The sequence below is a fragment of the Labeo rohita genome, chromosome 10 (genome assembly GCF_022985175.1).
Source record: "Labeo rohita strain BAU-BD-2019 chromosome 10, IGBB_LRoh.1.0, whole genome shotgun sequence".
NCBI lineage: Eukaryota > Metazoa > Chordata > Actinopteri > Cypriniformes > Cyprinidae > Labeo > Labeo rohita.
In genome coordinates, this window is record NC_066878.1 from 5,341,175 (window position 1) to 5,362,779 (window position 21,605).

A 21,605-nucleotide genomic window follows, 5' to 3' on the forward strand; every position below is an offset into this window, starting at 1 on the left:
ATTATTCTTAATGTGTGGACATGATAATATTTATAGACTCATCCTATAGTATTTACAGACTCTAAATCTTAAGGCATATTGATGCATGACATTAATGCTTTTATCAATTTTGACTCTTTATTCTGAATTTATTTGTATATCAAATCTAGGTAAGAGGTTTAACTAAAGCAAAGTAATCTGTGCTTTTTATATAGCAGAATTTAGTATGAAGTATTGAAATATGAATTAGGTTTAAAGTGTGTGTGTGTGTGTGTGTGTGTGTGTGTGTGTTTGTTTGTGTATATTATATATTGCATGTTTTTTCGGGTCAAAAATTGGTTTAAATGTATTCAAATGCCATAGATATGAAGTACCTCTCTTATGTATGAACCCACTTAAACTTTTAAAAGAATATTAGTTATTTCTAATTTTTCTGTTATTCAAATTGTCAAAATATCATGTGGTGCGACCGTCTGGCCATAACTGTTGTTTTGGAAATGTCTTTGAAATTACCCTAAATTTATTCTGATAAATTTTCTGCACTACTTGGCATTTCCATTTTATGAAATGTCATGTGGTGCGACCATCCAGAAACTATCATTTTGGGACTTTTATGTTGAAATCCATTCAAAGATAGGACTTTGTGTCATATAGCAATTTGCCAATGTCCCATGGAAGCATCAAGCAGGTTTTTAACTCTCTTTCAAATATGAAAAAAACCCAAAACTTTTTAACGGCTGGTATGTAGATGCCACATTTGGATATTATGTGGTATGACCTCAAAAAACAGTGAATATTAGGTTGTTTCTACAAGTATTTATTTTTATTATAAATTTCATAGTGACCTTTTGTGGAAAGCTAGCTTGTTTTGTTTAGGTGGCCAATTCTGTGCTTGTAATTTTTGACTAAATTTGAAATATCAGGTGGTGCGACCAAATATCTTTTGGTGCAATGAATAATTAATTTCAATATAAATCCTGGTCACACCACATGACATTTGAGTTGGAAAAAAACACTAAAATCAGTTAATTTTACATTTTAAAATGATTTTATGTGTACACAGCATTCTTAATGTTTGAACAATTACAACAGATATTATTATTTTTTGTATTTTAAAATTTTAAAATTGGCCTGTCGAGAATCCTTATACGTCAGTGACCCATATATAAATATATATATTTCATACAACTATACACTACATGTGTCATCCAACACTTTTATATTAGTGTTTTCTTTCTCTAAAAAAATGACTGAATGTTAACATGTTAAGGAAATAAATGGAGATTAATTTTGAATTACTGAATTATCTATTTGTTCAGTAGCCTAAGGCTGTTTATTTGTCTTGATTTAGTATCATTCTGAAGTCAGTGTTAGTATCGATCGCGGGTCAGAGCAGTGCCGGATTTAGTAGTCTAGGCAAAGAAGTAGGAGAAAGAGACGTCAGACAGCTGTCAGAAGACATCTGGAGTTCAAAATAACCTTGGGCTTTTCTTTTAGTCTTTGATTAATAATATCCTTATCAGCATAAGAGTGCTTTTGTGAAGATTTCAGACAGGTGCCTCCAATCCTCCGAACGGCAAATCCGTATAATTCCTGGCTGTGTTTGGTTTTGAGAAGTCTCTGCCAGCCCATCTGTAGTGTGGAGAACTCAAGGGCACGCCGGTGCTCCGGCCAGCGATATCTTTGATCACGGTTGCCGTCGCCTCCTGCCCTCCTCCCTCTCGCTCCCTCTTTCCTGCCTCTCGTTTCGTGAATTCCGCGCGAGTTACCACTCCCAGAGAGTGCCGATGAATAAATGGAAAATAAAAAACCTGTTTTGTCTCCGGAGCCTCAATAAATCAGTCCCCCTTTTCCATTTAAAATGTCCAGGGCTGCAATTTATGTCTGAGCTTAATAACCCGTTACTAAATTAATCGTGCTGGGGGTTTTGGCTGGGAGGCCACGCGTTCGGAGATTCTGTGAACCCTGTGAAAGAGAAAAAAAAAAAGTCAGTCCGAGTGCTTTTCTGCCCGGTACCCAAGGTGCAAGACATCAAGGGCCTCAGTCAGAGAGGTGGAAATTCTATCTCTGATGAGGGAAGCTGGAAATTTACCTTAATGGCTGTGCTGCTGGATGTGGAATTAATGTGCCACGGCTACCTCACTGTACCATTCCTTCAGACACGGGGCAAGCTGTAGTCTAACCTCAATGGACTTTGTGGTATCAGCAGTTTTATGGTAATTTGGGATGTTTGTGCTTAATTTACTCAGAAATTTGCATCAAGTTTCAGTAGCTGAAGGACCAAAAAAATGAACATTCTGTCATTTGATTATGTTAAACTCAACCTTCAGAGATGAATTTGAATATCCTTGCAGTTTTTAAGTATAATTAAGCTTCAAAATGACAAAGAAATCACAATTCAAGTATCGTAAAAACAGACTGATTGATTGATTTCCAAATGATTGGTTGATTTTCCACAATGCTGAAAACACAGACGGAATCTCGGAATCCAGCCATAAAAATGGAATTTACTGTATAACATGGGAAGTCGCAGAATTTGCCAAATTTTGGACGAATAAATCAAAAGTAGGTCAGTACACTTAAACCAACATGCGATGTGGACTAGTGTCTGTGAATATTAAACTGCAAAAAGACTTTAAATATGAATCCTGCATGTTCTGTTTGTCTCTGTGTGAATGAATGGTGCAGACACATGGTTTCGTTTACTACTTTCAGCCTCGACCGCCTCAATATACGAGTAGTAGAACATAGAAACATCATCTCTAGAACTGCTCTAAAAGGTTTACCGTTTAAAGTTATCATTTTACCGTTTCTTTTGAGAAAAACTATCACCATATAATATAAAAACAAACTCAAACTTCTTCATAGCAACCCTTCAAAATAAAAGTTTGGTTTAACTTGAAGAAACTGTGACAGAAATATGACTTAATGTAATAGTAGTACCACTGCTAATAATAAAATTATTGTTAAAACATTATTGTTAAAGGAATATTTAGCAGAAAAATTGTTTATCAGAATATATTTACCAGAAAAATGTAAATGCGCAACAAAGAAAGAAAGAAATAAAATAATAGTATTTATTTAAATAAAATCAATAATTAAAAATTCTTTTGATTATTAAATTTAATGAAACCATTTAAATGGAATCCAGAATATTAATGGAAAACACAGAATGTGGTAAAAATAAAACTGAATAAAAAAAAAAAAAAAAAAGATTTTTTTAAAAAAGTTTAAAAAATCCTGTTAAATTGTAAGTTTTATGATTTAATTTAATTAGATATGCTTTTTGATTAATAAAATGTGATTTAGTTATTAAAACAATCTAAAAAAATGTAAACCTGAAAAATGGAAAAAATTGGAATTTGGGAAAAAAAAGAAAAAAAAAAAACAGATTTTATAGGGCCCTATAATACACTAAGTATGTCATCCAAATGAATTGTGCATCATTTTAATATCATCTTGTTTTTGTTCCTTAAAAAGGAACTGAATGGTTTTAGAAAATGAACAGTACCATTAAAGTATAATAAAACTAGTCTTAAACTTTTTTTTTTTTTTTTGTTATTTTGAAGGTTGAAAGCTCTAGTGCTTATTATAAATGTGCAAAAAAGAGTGACCAGTATGTCATTCAAAATTTCTTCTTTTGTTTTCCACTGAAAAACAAAAAAATCACACAGGTTTGGAAAGACGTGAGGAAATACTGACACAGTTTTCATGTTTGCATGAACTGTCTCTTTAAAGTTTTCACAACTTGTCTGTATATATTTAAACGGATGAATTGCCGTTTTTGTTTCTCTGTCTCTCCATATCCGTTTCCATTTTCAGTCCACTAATGTTGTGCAGTTGTTGTTTAATTGTTATTGACTAGTTATTTATGTAGCTCCTTCACGGTTCTGCTCTGTCTCAGGATGCAGGTTGAAAAGTTTATTGTCCGCTGTGTGATGTCAATGTGACAGATAGGGATTTGTTAGGATGACCCGTTATTTTCCAACCGCTTACGTAACGTCTGTGTTTTTCTCGCCGTGCACCTGTGAAATAAATAATCCTAAGCAGCCGTTAAATTTGCCACAGATCACTTCATTTTGTCTTTTTTTCGAACCCATAAATATTTAACCCAAACAACCGCAAAATTTGGCCCTATTTTTGTTTAGCTTTTGCATGCTCATTTAGATGGGGTTTTAAATAGGATGTGATGGAGACTGAAAGAGACCAGTGTGTCGGCCCAAAAATTATATTCAGAGCTGCCTGCATGATGGAAATATTTTCATAAGGTCATGTGCATTCCCTCCCCTCTAGCTCACATATTTTGAGTTTATGCATTAGACACCATTGATAAAAGTCACATTTTTGGCATTTTTGCTGAGAGTGTTGCACCACATGCAAACACCATAAGCGCATTTAAAGTTACGCTCAGCGTTTGATGGTGAACAAACCACACAGTGCTAATATACCTGCTCTTTATGTAAAGCGAACATGAAGGGGTTCGCAACCCATTTTATATCCATAATGTGGCATAGTTAAACAATATTCATAGACTTTATATATATTAATTTAATTTGATTGATTAGGTCTCTATATGGCAGGGTTGAAAATAAAGAATGCTTGGCAACTTCAGATAAGAAGGAAAGTCATACTGTAAGATGAAAGACATGTTTTACTTTGTTCAGTGATGAGATGTTTATTAATAAATAAAATATGGTACATTTTAATTGCATACTGAGTTCATTTGATGTTTAAATAATGAACAGTCTTGTGTGCCATTTAGAATTCAGTGAGATTTTTAATTGATTCCAAGTTGATCCAGGAATTTCAAATTGTAATTTGAATTGAAGCAAGCTGAATTCAACTTTTATTGAAATATATTTTATATGATTGCTGTAACTTTCTAATAATACATTTTTAAGTCAGTTTATTTTATTTTTAGTATGCATAAGCCATAAATGTGAGCATACACTACCAGTCAAAAGTTTTTGAACAGTAATATATATATATATTTTTTAAGAAGTCTCTTTTGCTCACCAAGCCTGCATTTATTTGATCCAGAGTACAGAAAAAGCAGTAAAATTCTGAAATATTTTTACCATTTGAAATAGCTGCTTTCTATTTGTATATATTTAAAAATTTAATTTATTTCTTTGATCAGAGATAAGTTTTTAGTATCATTACTCCAGTCACATGATCCTTCAGAAAACATTCTAGTATTCTGATTTGCTGCTCAAAAAACATTCATCCATGCAAAAAAGTGTTTCCTGTGTTGTGGCCGATTCAGTTCAGTTCAATTCAGTTCAACTCATAATTTGAAAGAGCTTATATTACAATTTTTGCGATGATCTAATAAAAAGGTTTTTGTGTTATGTTGTTCATATTGCATATATATGCGCTGATGTTTCTTTTCTCAGCGTCAAAGGCCACTACAAAGAACACCGAGTCAGTCGAAGAAAAGCGTCCTTTCTTTCTAGAGTTTTTTTTTTTTCTTCAGTTATGATTGTTGTGTGTGTGTCAGCCATTTTGATTTTTGCTCCTTCACTGGCTTTGATGTTGCCTTAAAGGGGACGGCTGGTTGGCCTCTGGACGTTGTGATGTTAGTGTCCAGAGATTTCATTGGCTGCCAGGGCTGGTCAGAAAGAGCTGTGAACTGAATGGTCCTGACAAAATGAATACAGTAATTAGGGCTGATCCACTGGCACGCCGCCCACGCTGGCAGACTGGCGTCTTACACTGTTAATTATAGCCGTCCCATTCGTAACACGACGTTAGGGTATTTACCAAGGACTGAATTTGTTACAGTGTATAAGTGTGTGTGTTTGTGTATCTCTGTGTGTAGAGGTAGTGAGAGAGAGAGAGAGAGAGAGAGCATTGTGTGACTAGCACACTGAAAAATGCCTTTGATGTTGACACTGTAATGGAGGCACGGGGGGCTGGGGAGGCACAATCCAGTGAGGTCTGGGGTCGACATATCCGGTTTGTAGACCCGAGCCGTTGACTACATTCATACGTGACTGATGAAATGTTTTCACAGCCTGTAGGAAAGAAAAATCACGAATTGTATTTCTTTATACGTCAATTGCTTCTTCTACTCGGCAGTGAGAATAAATGAGGAGACTTTTGCCTGATGTTTTTTTTTTTTTTTTTTTTTTTTTTTTTTGTGAAAGAAATACCCCAGTAATCTCAATTGCGTCTCTGCTATATTTTCTTCAGATATCTTAGCAATATCAACTGTGGGATGGGCGAGGTATGAAAGTCTAAACTCATAAGTTAGAAATTTCCATATGAGCACAAACAGTTCTGTCTCTCTTTTTTTTTTTTTTTTTTTTTTTAGAGAAATATCCAAAGTTGATACTTAAATAGCTATACTTGATACTGACATACAAAATTGAGAACTTCATTAAGTCTTTTGAATTATGAAAGCGCAACTGCTGAGCAGCAGAGTTTTCCTGTGGGAGGTTTGCACACATGTTTAGTCTACCTAGATCAACAGATCTTATTCAGAGCTTCAGTCATGTTTAATCATGCTCTTTCTCAATATTTTGTGTATATTTGAAACTTGGTTGCTATTTTCATAAACTGGAATTCTGGAATTGCAACATGGTTTAAACAGCAATGTAAGAATGATATTCAGAATTTTTCTTTTTTTTTGAGATGTGAATGTAATATACACTACCAGTCAAAAGTTTTTGAACAGTATGGTTTTTTAATGTTTTTTTTAAAGAATCAGCAAAACCAGTATATAATTTGAAATATTTTTACTATTTAAAATAACTCTTAAAATAACGATTTGAATGTATATTTAAAATGTAATTTATTTCTGTGATCAAAGCTAAATTTACAGCATCATTACTCCAGTCTTAAGTGGCACATGATGCTTCAGAAATCATTCTGATATGCTGATTTGCTGTTCAAGAAACATTTTTATTATAGAAATTATTACTTTTATTTAGCAAGGAATCTTTAAATTGTGATGATTAGGACATTTATAATGTCATAAAAGATTTCCATTTCAGATAAATGCTGTCTTTCCAAACTTTCTATTCATTAAAGAAACCTTAAAAAATTCTACTCCGCTGTTTTCAACATAAAAATAATAATAATACATTTTTGAACAGCAAATCAGAATATTAGAATGATTTCTGAAGGATCACATGACTGGAGTAATGATGCTAAAAATTCAGCTTTAAAATCACAGGAATAAATAACATTTTAAAATATATTAAAATAGAAAAGTTATTTTTAATAGCAAAAATATTTAAGAATTTTACTGTTTTTGCTAAAAAACAAAAAAATTTACTGTTCAAAAACTGTATTTTAGGTTTTTTTTTTTGGTTGAAGATTGAAGAATCTTTATAAAGTATGGACTCAGTATGATCAAAAATATTAGAGTGCACGAATGTTTTCAACAATAATAAGAAATGTTTCTTGAGCCAAATGATTTCTGAAGGATCATGTGACACCGAAGACTGGAGTAATGATGCTGAAAAATTCCATCATAGAATAAATTACATTTTAAAATTGTAAACAGTTATTTCAAATTCTACTGATTTTCACAGTATTGCTATTTTTACTGTGTTTTTGATCAGATAATGCCATTGTGAGCATACCAGTCGTCTTTCAAACCCATTAAGACCCATCTTACTGACCCCAAAACTTCCTTGAATTATAGTCCATATATATAGTGCCATAATGTTCATAGTAGACCTTGTATGTAGTTTTATTGGCTCATTTATGCCTAGCCTTTGAAAATATATTTTTCTGAAAATGCAGGATGTTATCACATTCAAACATACATCAAACAAATATGTTCAAAGTTCTTCTGTGTTCTGTCAGAGGTGATTTGCTTTTACACGGTATCCTTGAAGAGGGGCTGACCTACTAAAGGCTTGTGTGGGAGAGACGGGTCAGGGATATCTGTCTCTCTGCATAGCCTTCAGGTTCATGGAGGGGTTTTAGCATTAGTGCCTATACATCTCCTCCTGACAGGTCAGCAGAGCTGAGTCAAGGAAGAAAAGTCGAGTAAAAAACCTTAGATTTGTTGTTTTAATATTACGTTTATCACCCTTCCCCCTCCTTGTGTGTGTGTGGGGTTTTTTTTTTTTTGGTTGAGAGCACTTGTTTAATGTACTGGTTCATTGTATTTGTGCCTGTAGGATTTGATCCATCTGCTCAGGCAAAGCGGGAACGAGAATGGAGTGGAACTGATGGGGCTTGACTGTGTGCCACTTCCTGTCTCTCTCAGCTGACTTGATTGGCTGTTCCTCAGAGCTTCCTGTCTGGACTTTGCTTGAGTGGATATTCTGACTACTGTGTCTGTGTTTATGAATCACGCTGCCCCACATTTCAAAGCAAGTCTGTTTTAATTTCTCTTAGACCATTGTTAGTTGTATTTGATTGGTAGTTGTTAAAACAAACGCTGATTCCTTCATACTTTCCCAGTATTTACTCTTCACATGCGACCTGATTTATCATCGCCCACCCGGTGACTGATGAAATATTCAAAAATGAGCCAATTTCTATGACGTCACAAGAATTCATTTATTTTCCCATCAGAATGCATCGCTGAGCATGTTGTGAGTATCTTAACCTGACACCCTGCCCTCCGAGTCTGTAGGAAGATGCACGACTAGGGCTGAATATAATTTTTCCACCTTGTTTAGAATCTCTTTGTGCTGAGATATTGCGCTGGGTCATTAGAGCCGACAGGAATGGGACAAGGAATGGGAATAGGAGCCGGAATGGGAACCCTCCCTCTGGAGTTCTGGGGGTTCGTCTGTCCCTGAGCTGCCTGGAGAAGAGTAATCTGTCTTCTCGAGGCGGCCTAGCCAACAACAGATTGGTCACGTTAGCCGAGCCTTTGCAACCCCCAGCGATCTTTTCAAAACCCTGCAATTCACAGTCCTGCGGTCAGAAATCAAGCCTTAAAGGGATAGTCCACCCCAAAATAAAACCTCACCCTTATGTCGTTTCAAACCTGTCTTTCCTCTGAAGAGCACAAAAGATATTTTAAAGATGTGTTCTTGCACATGTAATGAAAGTCATTGGGATCCAGTAAAACACTGAATTTTGTGAAAGTCATAAGATTTGGAATGAAAAGATTTGTTTTTATGTGAGCTATGCCTACAAGGAAGATCTTGGATGGGCTTGCATATATATGGAAAATAAATTCCACTGTCTGTTTTTATTTCCTTAATTAAGCCACTGAATTAAAAAAAAAATCTCAAATTAGTTTGCCACACACATTGCCTTAAAGCAGTCCACTTCCAGAACAAAAATGTACATATAATGTACTCACCCTCTTGTCATCCGAGGTGTTAATTTCTTTCTTTTTTCAGTTGTAAAGAAATAGTTTTTTTGAGGAAAACGTTTCAGGATTTTTCTTCATATAATGGACTGCTATGGTGCCCCGAGTTTGAACTTCCAAAATGCAGTTTAAATGCGGTTGTAAACGATCCCAGCCGAGGAAGAAGGGTCTTTTCTAGCAAAACGATTGGTTATTTTCATAAAAAAAAAATACAATTTAAATACTTTTAATCTCAAACGCTCGTCTTGTCTTGCTCTGCCTGAACTCTGTGTATTCTCGTTCAAGACATTTAGGGTATGTCGAAAAACTACAGTCGTATTTTCTCCCTCAACTTCAAAAATCATTTCAAAATCATCCTACATCGCTGTAGAAGTACCGACCCAGTCTTTGCAAAGTGAACATGCGAAGATGATCAAACACCCTTAACAAAAAAGGTAAAACGGCGATATAGGACGATTTTGAAGTTGAGGGAGAACATGAGACGGGGAGTTTTTCGACATACCCTAACTGACATGAACCGGAAAAAAACAGAGTTCAGGCAGAGCAAGACAAGATGAGCGTTTGACATTAAAAAGAGTATAAATTGTATTATTTTTATGAAAATAACCAATCGTTTCGCTAGATAAGACCCCTTGTCTGGGATTGTTTACAACCACATTAGGGATCGTTTGAAGCTGCATTTAAACTACATTTTGGTAGTTCAAACTTGACACCATAGAAGTCCACAGTATGCAGAAAAATCCTGAAATGTTTTCCTCAAAAAAAAAAACAATTTCTTTATGACTGAAGAAAGACATGAACATCTTGAATGGCAAGGGGGTGAGTACATTCTCTGTAAATTTTTGGAATTCTCCTTTAAGCCTTTTCCCGCTCATTCGCTTTTGTGATTGTTTGATTAGAAAATACTAAATTACAGTTGTCAGTTATCGTACGTACAATTCTTACTCTTCGGCTGAGTGTAAATCAATACAGTGAATGACTATGAAAGATCCTTTATGCGTTGTTCACTTATGTTCTTTGTGCTTAACACAAAGAAAACATCTACTACTATTGTTTGTAGAGTGTAAAAGAATACGTATATTCTTCGAAAGCGAATACATGCACTGTTATTGTTTAGTGTCAAAAGAACACTTACACTCTTTGTTTGGAGTTTTTACGCAATGTTGGGCTGCCTAAACAACATATTATTGTGGCAGTGAATGTGTATGTGTGTTTGTTTGTGGGTTTTAGTGTCTGCAAGCACCCGATAACCCACACACTCATCTTCATCTCCTTGGGTGGGCAGTGTACCGGCCTTGGGAGCGTGATCAGATTTCAGGCTGTGCTCCATCATTCCCGAGCAAACGGCTGTGCTGTCAGACGCACTCGGATGCACGCTGAAACATGCACACTTAAACATATACGCTCCACGCACTTGTAAAGACGCTCTTCGTGTGTAAAAAACGCACAGACAGGCATGCACACATGCACAGACGCCATTAACCCTAGATCCACTTACCGCTTTTCAACACTGGGCTTGCCTGTCCTGTGCTTTTCAGCGCCGGAGCTCATGGTAACCTCCGGAAGCCTGTCCTCTGAAGGGCCCCAGTCTCAATCACCTGGTCCCCAGTGTTAGATGTCCTAACAGAGACCTACTTTTACTGATTAATGTACCTCAGAGGTCTTTGTCTGACTTGGGTTACCGATTCTTAAAGTCACACACACCTGCACGGTGTCCTTTCAGCAGTCCTTAAAGGAGTAGTTCAACCAAAAATGAAAATTTGCTAAAAATTTACTCACCCTTAGGCTACCCAAAATGTGGATTTTTGCTTCCTTATTGAAACAGATTTGGAGAAATTTACATTACATCAGATGAACATTATATGAATGGGTGCTGTCAGAACGATTTTTAACTTTAACCAGTTGCTTCTGTCTAAATTACAAGTCCTGTGTTCATATTAATGCTTTTTCCAATGAAAAAGTTGACTTGTCTGAATCAGGTGAGAAATATGCACAGATCAGGCACTGTGATCAAGCAAAAACAATCTAAAACTGTTCTAAACAAATATGTTGGTGGGTTTTTACTTGGAGTTTTGGACTGGAGTTGTGTGGATTATTGTGATGTTTTTATCACCTTTTATTCTGACGGCACCCATTTACTGCAGGAAGATACATTGGTAAGCAAGTGATGTAATTCTAAATTTCTCCAAATCTTTTCAGATGAAGAAACAAACTCTTGAAATCTTGAATGGCCAGAGGGTTTACAAATTTTTTTTGTAAACTACTCCTTTAAGGACCGTTTAAAGGTTGCTGTGCGTGTGCGCGCATTTACCTTAAAGAAACAGTTCACCCAAAAATAAAAATTTGCTAAAAATGTACCTACCCTTAGGCCATCCAAGATGTAGATCAGTTTGCTGCTTTATCAGAACAGATTTTGGAAATTTAGCATTGCACATTGAGTTTAAATGAATGGGTGCCGTCAAAATGGGAAAACGGCTGATAAGTTAAGTCTATCAGTTAACATTTTGTGAAGTGAAAAGGTGTATATTTGTACGAAACAAATCCACCATTAAGATTTTTAACTTCAGATCGTTGCTTCCAGCTAAAATAAAGTGCTCTATCCATAATATTACTTTGTCTCATCTTAATCAGGTGAGAAATATATGCAGGTCAAGAAAAAAATGAGACAGTCCTTAAAGGAGTTAGTTCTTACAAAAATTACAGTTTGCTAAAAATTTACTAACCTTTTTTTAAGTTTGCTTCTTTATCGGAACAGATTTGGAGAAATTTAGCGTTACATCACATGAACATTACATGAATGGGTGTCGTCAGAATTAGGGTCGAAACAGCTGATAAACTGTTTATGAATTAACGTCTTGTGAAGTAAGATTTGTACGATTTTAAGATTTTTTTAACTTTAAACGGTTGATTCCGGCAAAAATACAAGTCCTCTATCTGTAATATTGCTTTTTTCAATCAAAAAGTTGTCTTGTTTGGATCAGGTGAGAAATATGCGCAGATCAAGCACCGCAATCAAACAAAAACAATGCAAAACAGTTCTAAACGATTATGTAGGTATGTATTTGGACCGGAGTTGTGTGGACTGCTTGTGAATTATCGTGATTGTTTTTATCAGCTGTTTAGGGTCCTCTGACGGCACCCATTCACTGCAGAATGATACACTGGTAGGCAAGTGATGTAATTCTTATTTACTCACCCTCAGGCCGTCCAAGATGTAGATGAGCTTGCTTTTTTATCGTAACAGATTTGGAGAAATTTAGCATTGTAGCACATCAACTTTAGATGAATGGGTGCCATCAGAATGAGAGTCCAAGTCTGTCGAGCCTTATCGAGACTACTTATGGATTATTATTTTTATCAGTTGTTTTGGCTCTCATTCTGACGGTACCCATTCACAGATACATTGGTAAGCAAGTGATGAAGAAACAAACTCATCTACATCTTGTATGGCCAGAGGGTGAGTAAATTGTAAGCAAATTTCATTTTTGGGTGTACTGCTTCTTTAAGGTAAATGCACGCACACACTCACAGCATCCTTTCAACAGTCCTTAAACTCTGGGTGTGACATGAGATCTGGCGTGTTCTTCTTTCCAAGGCCCATTAAATCGTACACTTATTTTAGCAGTTTGCACGGGATATTTTAAGCGCCCGCAGCCAGGGCCGCCTGACTAATGCGACAATCATTCCTGTCATCTCTTTATTTGGGTGTGGCTGCCATATTTTCATCTGCGCTGAGTGACAATGCCGAAAGCGAGCTCAGGATGTACGGACGCGGCCGCCCCGTTCCTTCACCCGCCCTGCCCTATGCCCGGGTCTCTGCCCGTCACTCCATCTGCCACCTGCGGTTGGAGGTGCCAAGGCTACAGACCATTAGCACAGAGCAGGTCTGTATTTATAGCGCTTAACGGGCATGACTCAACAGCATCACTGTTTGCTTTTAGCTGTAATGGAATCTGCGCGTTGCTGAACACAGAAAACCCATTATTGTGTATGATAATATTGTTTCTGTCGATGGGCGAACCGGGACTGAAATTTCCACTGGACCACTTGCACCTGCAAGAAACCTTGTTTATAGTATGAGAGAAATGGGCAGGCAAAGGTGTAAGTTTAGTGTATGTGTGTGTATTTTCAGTGTGGAGCTTTGACTGATGTCATGCCGGCCATGTGACTCTCTGCTCTCGGAGATGAGGTAATGGCTGTTGACGTTTACAGCTCCCCCTAATGAAAGACTGTGTAAAGTGTGATGGTCGTAACGGGACGTAAAACCAGCTAGTAAACCTCTAATGTCACGCAGGACTACATGACATAGACTCTCAGGTTTTAGCCTTTTCAGATGCTTTCCAGATGATCGTTCTGTCTGAATCACGGTCGTGTGGATGTGTTTTTGACGCAGTTTTGCTTAAATGTCAGAATGCGTAATAATTCATAATTTGAGGACAGAGGACTCAGGAGACAAAAATAATTTTTTTAGTAGTTATTATGGTTTATATTTTTATAGTTAAATACATATAAGTAATATTTAAAAAAAAAAATTCTGGATGTGCGTGTGAGTTTAATGATGTGTCTGCAAGTGTATGGCAGTTGCTAGTGTGTGACTGCACTGGGCCTCCCCCTTGCCAGTGTCCTCTGTTTCCCATTCCAGCCCTGATGAGTCAGAGTCTGTGAATGCAGCCGAGCGTACAGCAGCACAGTGACGTTAATGTGTTTACGCTCTGTGCGCTCCCTCTGCTACAGTGGGGCGCGCTGACCTCCACATACAGGCACAGTCTCAATTTTTTAAGCACATACTGTCTCTCCTTCTCAAAACAGACACAGTTTCTTCTTTGCGAGCAACACTGTCTGTTCTTTACTTACTAACACAGTGTCTCTGTTACAGGCTAATACAATTTCTCGCTTATAGGCTTACACAGTCTCTCAGTGAAAAATGAACACAGGCTCACCTTTTCAAACAGACACTGTACATTACAAGCTAACAAGCTTGTTTAATAGCTGACTCATTTTCTCCTTCACAGGGCAACTTATTGTAGACTTTTGTCTTCAAGCAGAAGCAATTCAAGTTTGCTGAGCTTGTTTGTAGGGCTGCACAACTTGTGGTTGTGTCAAAATAATAATAATAATAATAATAATAAAAAATAAGAACAGTAACAATAATAACAAAAATAACAACAACAACAACATAATAATAATAATAATAATAATTTATTATTATTATTATTATTATTATTTTTATTATTATTTATTAATATTAATAATAATAATAATAATAATCATCATATTTTTATTATTATAATTAATTATCATTAATTTTTGTGGCAAAATACTCAAAAGATAAGACTCAAATAATAGATACCATTGTAGTATTTGACTGATAATCATCATCATCATTATTAATATTAGCCTTAATTTATTAATATTACAATCATTATTATTAATTATTGCATCAATATCTAAATACTCAAATAAAAAAATACCATTGTATTTCACTGTAGAATAATAATAATAATAATAATAATTATTATTATTATTATTATTATTATTATTATTAATATTATTATTATTAATATAATATTTATAATTTAATATTAATATTACCATCAGTGTTATTCATGGATAATTATGGAAAAATATAATAATAATAATAATAATAATAGTTTATTATTATTGCCATCTTTTATGTAATAATAATAATAATAATAATAATAATACTATACTAATACTAATAATACTAATACTAATAATAGTTATTAATTATCGCGGCTAAATCAGAATACTTAAATTAAAAAAATACTATTGTAGTATGTCACTCTCTCTCTCTCTCTCTATATATATATATATATATAAAATAGTATTAATATGACTCTATTGTTGTTGTTGTTGTTATTATTATTATTATAATTATAATTATTAGAGCAAAATCCTGCAATACAAAGATTTCATTGTAATATTTCACTGTACAACAACAATAATAATAATAATAATAATAATAATAATAATAATAATAATGTATTATTATTATTATTGCCATCGTTGTTATGAATTATTGCCACAAAATCAAAATACTCAAATAAAAAAGATGTAGTATTTCACTGTATAATAATAATAGTAATAAATGTATTACCATCTTTGTTATTGAGATAATTATTAGAACAAAATCAAAATTCTCCAATAAAAAGATTCCATTGTAATATTTCACTGTATAGTAGTAGTAGTAGTAGTAGTAATAATAATAATAATAATAATAATAATAATAATAATAATAATAATAATATATTTTTTATTATTATTACAATAACTTTGTTATTAATTAATTATTACAGCAAAATTTAAATATTTAGAAAAGTTGTAATATTTCACTCTAAAATAAAATAAATAAAATAAAATTAAATTAAATTAAATTAAATAAACATCAGCTTTACCAAGTCCTGCTGACAGCTGGTTTATTAGTGCTTCTCATTAAAAGTTTGGAAAGATTGTAGGTGCATATTGCGTTCCCAAATGCATGTTATAAGCGACCCAAACTCGCAGCACATGCAGAGATCAGTTTGTTCAGAGTTTGTGTCAGCATTTACTGAGTTCTTGGATGCCGAAAACACCAGTTCATGAGCTGCTCGTGTGTAAACGAACACAGTGCTGCGCTTCACTCTGAAACACACAGTTTGCTAATCACACTAAGCCATATTGCGATTTCGGTTTTATTTGGATTAATTCTGCAGCCCTACAAGCCAGCACAGTCTCTCCTTTACAAACTAACTCAATCTCTATTCTTCAACAGTCTTTAAACAGTCCTTCTTCAGTCTCTCCTTTTACAAGTCTTTCCTTTTCAAACACAGTCTCTCATTAACAAACAACACAGTCTATCCTCTCCAAACAAACGAGCAAACACAGCCTCTCTCCTCTTCACACAGACACCGTCCCTTCCTTTCATAAACAGCCTGTCCCTTCCAACATGTGCGTTTGGCCTTCCCACAGACACAATCCCACAATCCCTTCCAGACACAGTCGCTCCCGTTCCTCCTGTCCGCAGATTACATTGTCTTTCTTAGCACACAGAGCCCTGTTTTCTCTCCTCCGGTCTGAATGTCTGCGGAGAACAGACTTCAGTTTCACTTTATTCAGCAGCGGGGGGGTGTGGGGGACTTTGCACAGTTGCGGTCCCTCCTGTGAACAGCCATGGCTGTCAGTGAAACATTAAACTGATTTGTGGGCTGTGCGATTCTCCTCGGGGAGGTGGGCTGGCAGTCTCCTCGCAATTCTGTCCCTCAATCTCAATACTGATCTTGAATCAGTACGGCCTGAAAACCTATCCACTAAATTGATGTTTTATATTAAACAGCGAGTGTAGTTCATGCTCGGCGTCCAGACACTGTGAAACAGATGTCTTCTCAGCTGTAACAAATTGTTGTGTGTATGTATTTATAGTCTTGGCGTACGATGGACCTCGTTCCAGTTTTTTTTGCCGAACGATCCCGACGTGTGACGTGACTGTGCATTAAGCCTGCGCTGTGTGTTTTTTCTTTTGCTCTGAGCTTTATTTAATTGTTTTACAGTGCACGCCACCTCCGCTTTTTTTGTTTTACCCAATATGGTTAAATCTAGCAGATTCTCGGCGTACCCGGCCCATTCGTCCTCTGTTTATGTCCGTTTGTCTTTTATACGTCCTCTGAAATGTCTTTGTATTTTCCGAGAGACACTTGCATCAGCCTCCTCCCACCACATGTTTTATTTGAGGTAATTTTCAGAGCCCGAGACCCCCTCCACCCTCTGACAGAATTACAAGGCAGAAATAATCGTGCAACATAAAACACTATTTAAAGTTTTCACAAGGTTCAGGCGAGCGGAGGGGGGCTGTTTCCATGGAATATGCTTTTAAGAGGAATGCTGACAATTATGCACTCTGAATGGAAAAAAGCCTGAGACGCATATCTGGTAGGCACTTTTTTTTTGACAACTCATTCCCACATGTTCGGTTCGTCTGTAACGTTTGGTCCACAGACCCGCCGACTTGGTGTCCGAAATCACTCCTTGTGCCATATATAGTGCACCGTTTGAGGTATCAGCCATTTTGTAGTGTTATCTGAATTCAGCATAAATCACTACATTTTTTTTTTTTTTTTTTTTTTTAACCCATAATGCATTTTATGTAATGCAGCTGATCTGCAATCATACTCTTTTGTTGATAGAAGAGATGTGATGCAGTAACTACCAATGGGTTATAATCTTTTTTTTAAAGGATTCATTCATTTTTAATACTTACTAGTAATTTTTAATTTGAATACTTTATAAATTAAATTACTTTTTAGTTATGTAGTTGATTCATTAATTAATTTGTTTATATTTAATTATGTTCATTGATTTATAATTCTCACTTGTGTATATACACACACATATACATACACAAAAAATATTTTAAAAAATAAAAATGATGAAAGAGAAACGGAATGAAAATACAATACTAAAATCACTAAAAATAGAAATATAATGAAACAATTATCTAAATATGATATCAGATAATACAAATGAAAAAGTAAATATAAATATATAATATAAATAATATGATATAAAATAAAAATGACAAGAACTGACTGAAAATGTAGAAATTCTAAATATTAATTTTGTAATAAAAATAACATCAATATAATATAATATAATATAATATAATAAAATAAAATATAATAATATAATATAATATTAAATATTATAATATATTATTTATTATATTGAAATGAAAATAAATGAAAGTTAAATAGAAATATGTTATATATATATGATATAAAATAATGATGAGAACAGACTGAAAATAAAAAAAAATCCAAATATTAATTTTGTAATAAAAATATATTATATTAAACTAAAATCACTAAAACTGAAATGAAATAAATGAAAGCTTAATAGAAGTCTAAAATCTAATAAAAATATGATATAAAATAATAAAAATGACAAGGGAACACTGAAAATATAGAAATTATAAATATGAATTCTGTAAAAAAAAACATTATATTATTATCCCCATATATATATATATATATATATATATATATATATATATATATATATATAATGATGACAAGAACGGAGTAAAAATATAGAAATTCTGTTATATTATATTGTATTATATTATATTACTAAAGTCACAAAAAACTGAAATAAAAATAATTAAACTACATAGAAATATGTAAAAAAAAAATTGTATTATATTATATTGCTAAAATCAATAAAACTTAAATTAAATATGTAAACAAATATAATAAAAATTGTATAAAATAATAATGAAAAGAACACACTGAAAATATAGAAATTCTAAATATTAATTCTGTAACAATAACATTATTATATTATGTTATATTGTTATATTATGTTATATTATGTTATATTATATTATATTATATTATATTATATTATATTATATTATATTATATTATATTATGTTATGTTATGTTGTTGTGTTATATTATATTATATTATATTATATTATATTATATTATATAAATTCTAAATATTAATTCTGTAATAAAAATAACATTATAGTATATTATATTATATTATATTATATATTACTTTTAAATCTATTTCTGCGTTTTTCTAAGTAGGATTTTAAAGTGTTTGTGATGTTTATGTTATGAGTTTATTTGTGACTTCATTAATGTTTATGGACGAATTAGGCCAGTCTTCATGTGTCATTCACTATATAGAGAACAGTCAATGAGTGAACAATTTTAAACGCATCACAAATGAATGAATAATCACTGTGTAGAGTCACTCTGTCAATTAATGACCACATGTTCCGCTTTAAGCTGTGTCCACAAGTGCAAACTGGCCTTTTGACACAAGCGAAGTGATATAGAAATAAACCAAATACAGAAAAATGCAAACAAACGCATCATGCGGACAAGTGGGAAGGCAGTATGTCCACTCATTCGCTGTGAGACCGTTTCATCACCAGATAGAGGCTGCCCTGCATTCCTCTGAGGCAGAAGGCCATGTCTTTCTCCCTTTTTTTTTCACCATCCCCCCCTTTTCCTCTTTCATTTCCTTTCTTTCATCCCCCTCTCCCTCTGATCTGCATGGCCGCATCTCAGGTTTTTCTCCTGAAGCAATCTCTATAAATAGACCTTCAATAGCTGCTGCCTAACAAACCTGCTCATCAGAACTAATTGCTAAAGAAAAGTTCTTTTTCCCAGCTTTCTTTGCATTAACCCTTTCCTCCCCTTTGATGTCCAGAGCTCACCATGTGTCAAATAGAGCTGGTTTTCTGGGACACTTTTTGAAAAAATATTCTGTGATGTTTGAGATGAAAAGGGTAAAATGTAATTATTTATATATCATTTATGTTATAATATTATTTAAGTTTCTTTTAAATAAAATTATAAATCGAAAGCTATTATTTTATTTTATTTTATTTTATTTTATTTTTAGTGTTGTCAGTTAACTAAAACAATGTATTAAAATTGTTTTTGGCAGTTTAAGAAATAAAATAAATATTAGATGGAAAAACTTTGATCTTGACTGAAAAAAGTTTACTAAAATCACTGAAACTTAAATAAAAAAATGGAAATTCAAAATATTAATTAATACTGTAATAATAAATACTAACAAATTACTTAAAATACTAAAATCACTAAACTCAAATAAAAATAGATGAAAGCTAAATAGAAATATGTACAAAATAATATCATTATATATTGTATAAAAATTACAAAACAACAGACAGAAAATATGGAAATTCAAAATATTGATTAATACTGTAATAAATACAAAAAAATACTAAAAATACTAAAATGAAATTAGATGAAAGCCAAATAGAAATGTACACAAATATAATAAATAATATATGCTGAATAATAATAATGACAAAGGAATAGACTGAAAATATGAAACTTCAAAATATTAATTTATACTGTAATAAATACTAAAAATACTAAAATGAATAAAACTGAAATGAAAATAGATGAAAGCTAAATAGAAATATGTACATAATAATATACATACTGTGTATTAAAAATGAAAAAAAAATGAAAAAAAATAGAAAAATAATTATATATATATATATATATATATATATATATATAAAATAAAAAATGACAGAGTGAGTGAAAATATAGAAATGTAAAATATTATATTGTATTACATTGTATTATATTGTACATTATAGTATATTATATTATATTTTTCTGTTATTATTTCTTCTTTAAGTAAGATTTTTTTTTAAATAATTGTGGGGCGTATTATTAAAGGGTAAGAGAGTGTGTGTGTGTGTGTGTGTGTGTGTGTGATTGATAGCCTCCATCAAGAGAGTATGTGTCTGAGAGGCCGGCCGGTCCTAGATCACAGCGTCTTTGTTTGGGGGTCTGTCTGACAGTTTCGTGACCTCATTACCAGACCAGCGTCTGGGGGCATTCATCTCGTGGGGACCAACGGGGGCCCTCCACCCCCATACATACTCGATATTTTCTCACTATTTCTCGTTTTATCCTACTGTAACAACTCTTATTTATACTGTTAGACCGCGGACGGTTTCCTCTCATGTTTATGTGTGGTTAAGAGAGCGTGTAAGTTTTAAGGTGGAGCCGAAATTGGTCTGAATGCGATGGGGGTCTGTTCTACGTCTGCTTTAATTGACTGTGACCTTAAGGGTGTGGGAGCACGGAATAGGGGACACTGACACGCCCACGCGCAGATATCCGTGCACAGCTGCGCACACAGACGCAAACACACACACACACGCAAGCTTGGGAGCAATAGGTAAGCACAGATGCCCTAAATAATAATTGTGATTCGTACATAATGAATCACGATTACTATTGCGGATTAGTCTAAGTATTCTAAATATAAAATTTCAGCACATAGCGATCGGACTTAAAAGGATAGTTCACCCAAAAATGAAAATTACCGTATGGTTTATTCACCCTCAAGCCATCCTGGGTGCATATATGACTTTGTTCATTCAGACGAATGCAATTGGAGATATATAAAAAAAATGTCCTGGCTCTTCCAAGCTTTATAATGGCAGTGAATGGGTGTTGAGATTTTGAAGTTCAATAAAGTGCATCCATCCATCATTAAAAAATTCTCCAGGAGGTTAATAAAGGCCTTTTGAAAGAAGAAAGTCAAATACACATAGTATGGCTTGAGGGTGAGAAATCATGGAAAATTTTTATTTTTTGGGTAAACAGTCCCTTTAAGATGGAGTTTTTGGAACACTGGAAAAGGAACCCCACTCATATCTTGGAAGTATCTTAAAGATTTCTTTAGAAAATGTCTGAAAGTCTACCGTTTTCCTATTCAGCCTGTTGTTTTCTCTCGTTTTCCTCCTTTTTGCGAAAGATGAGCACAAGTTCAG

General features: G+C 33.8%; 1 protein-coding gene across 1 annotated transcript in view; it reads left to right on the forward strand.

Annotated features, from left to right (window-relative positions):
• Positions 1 to 21,605, forward strand: part of cux1a (cut-like homeobox 1a) — a 152,564-nt gene that overhangs the window by 37,883 nt on the left and 93,076 nt on the right.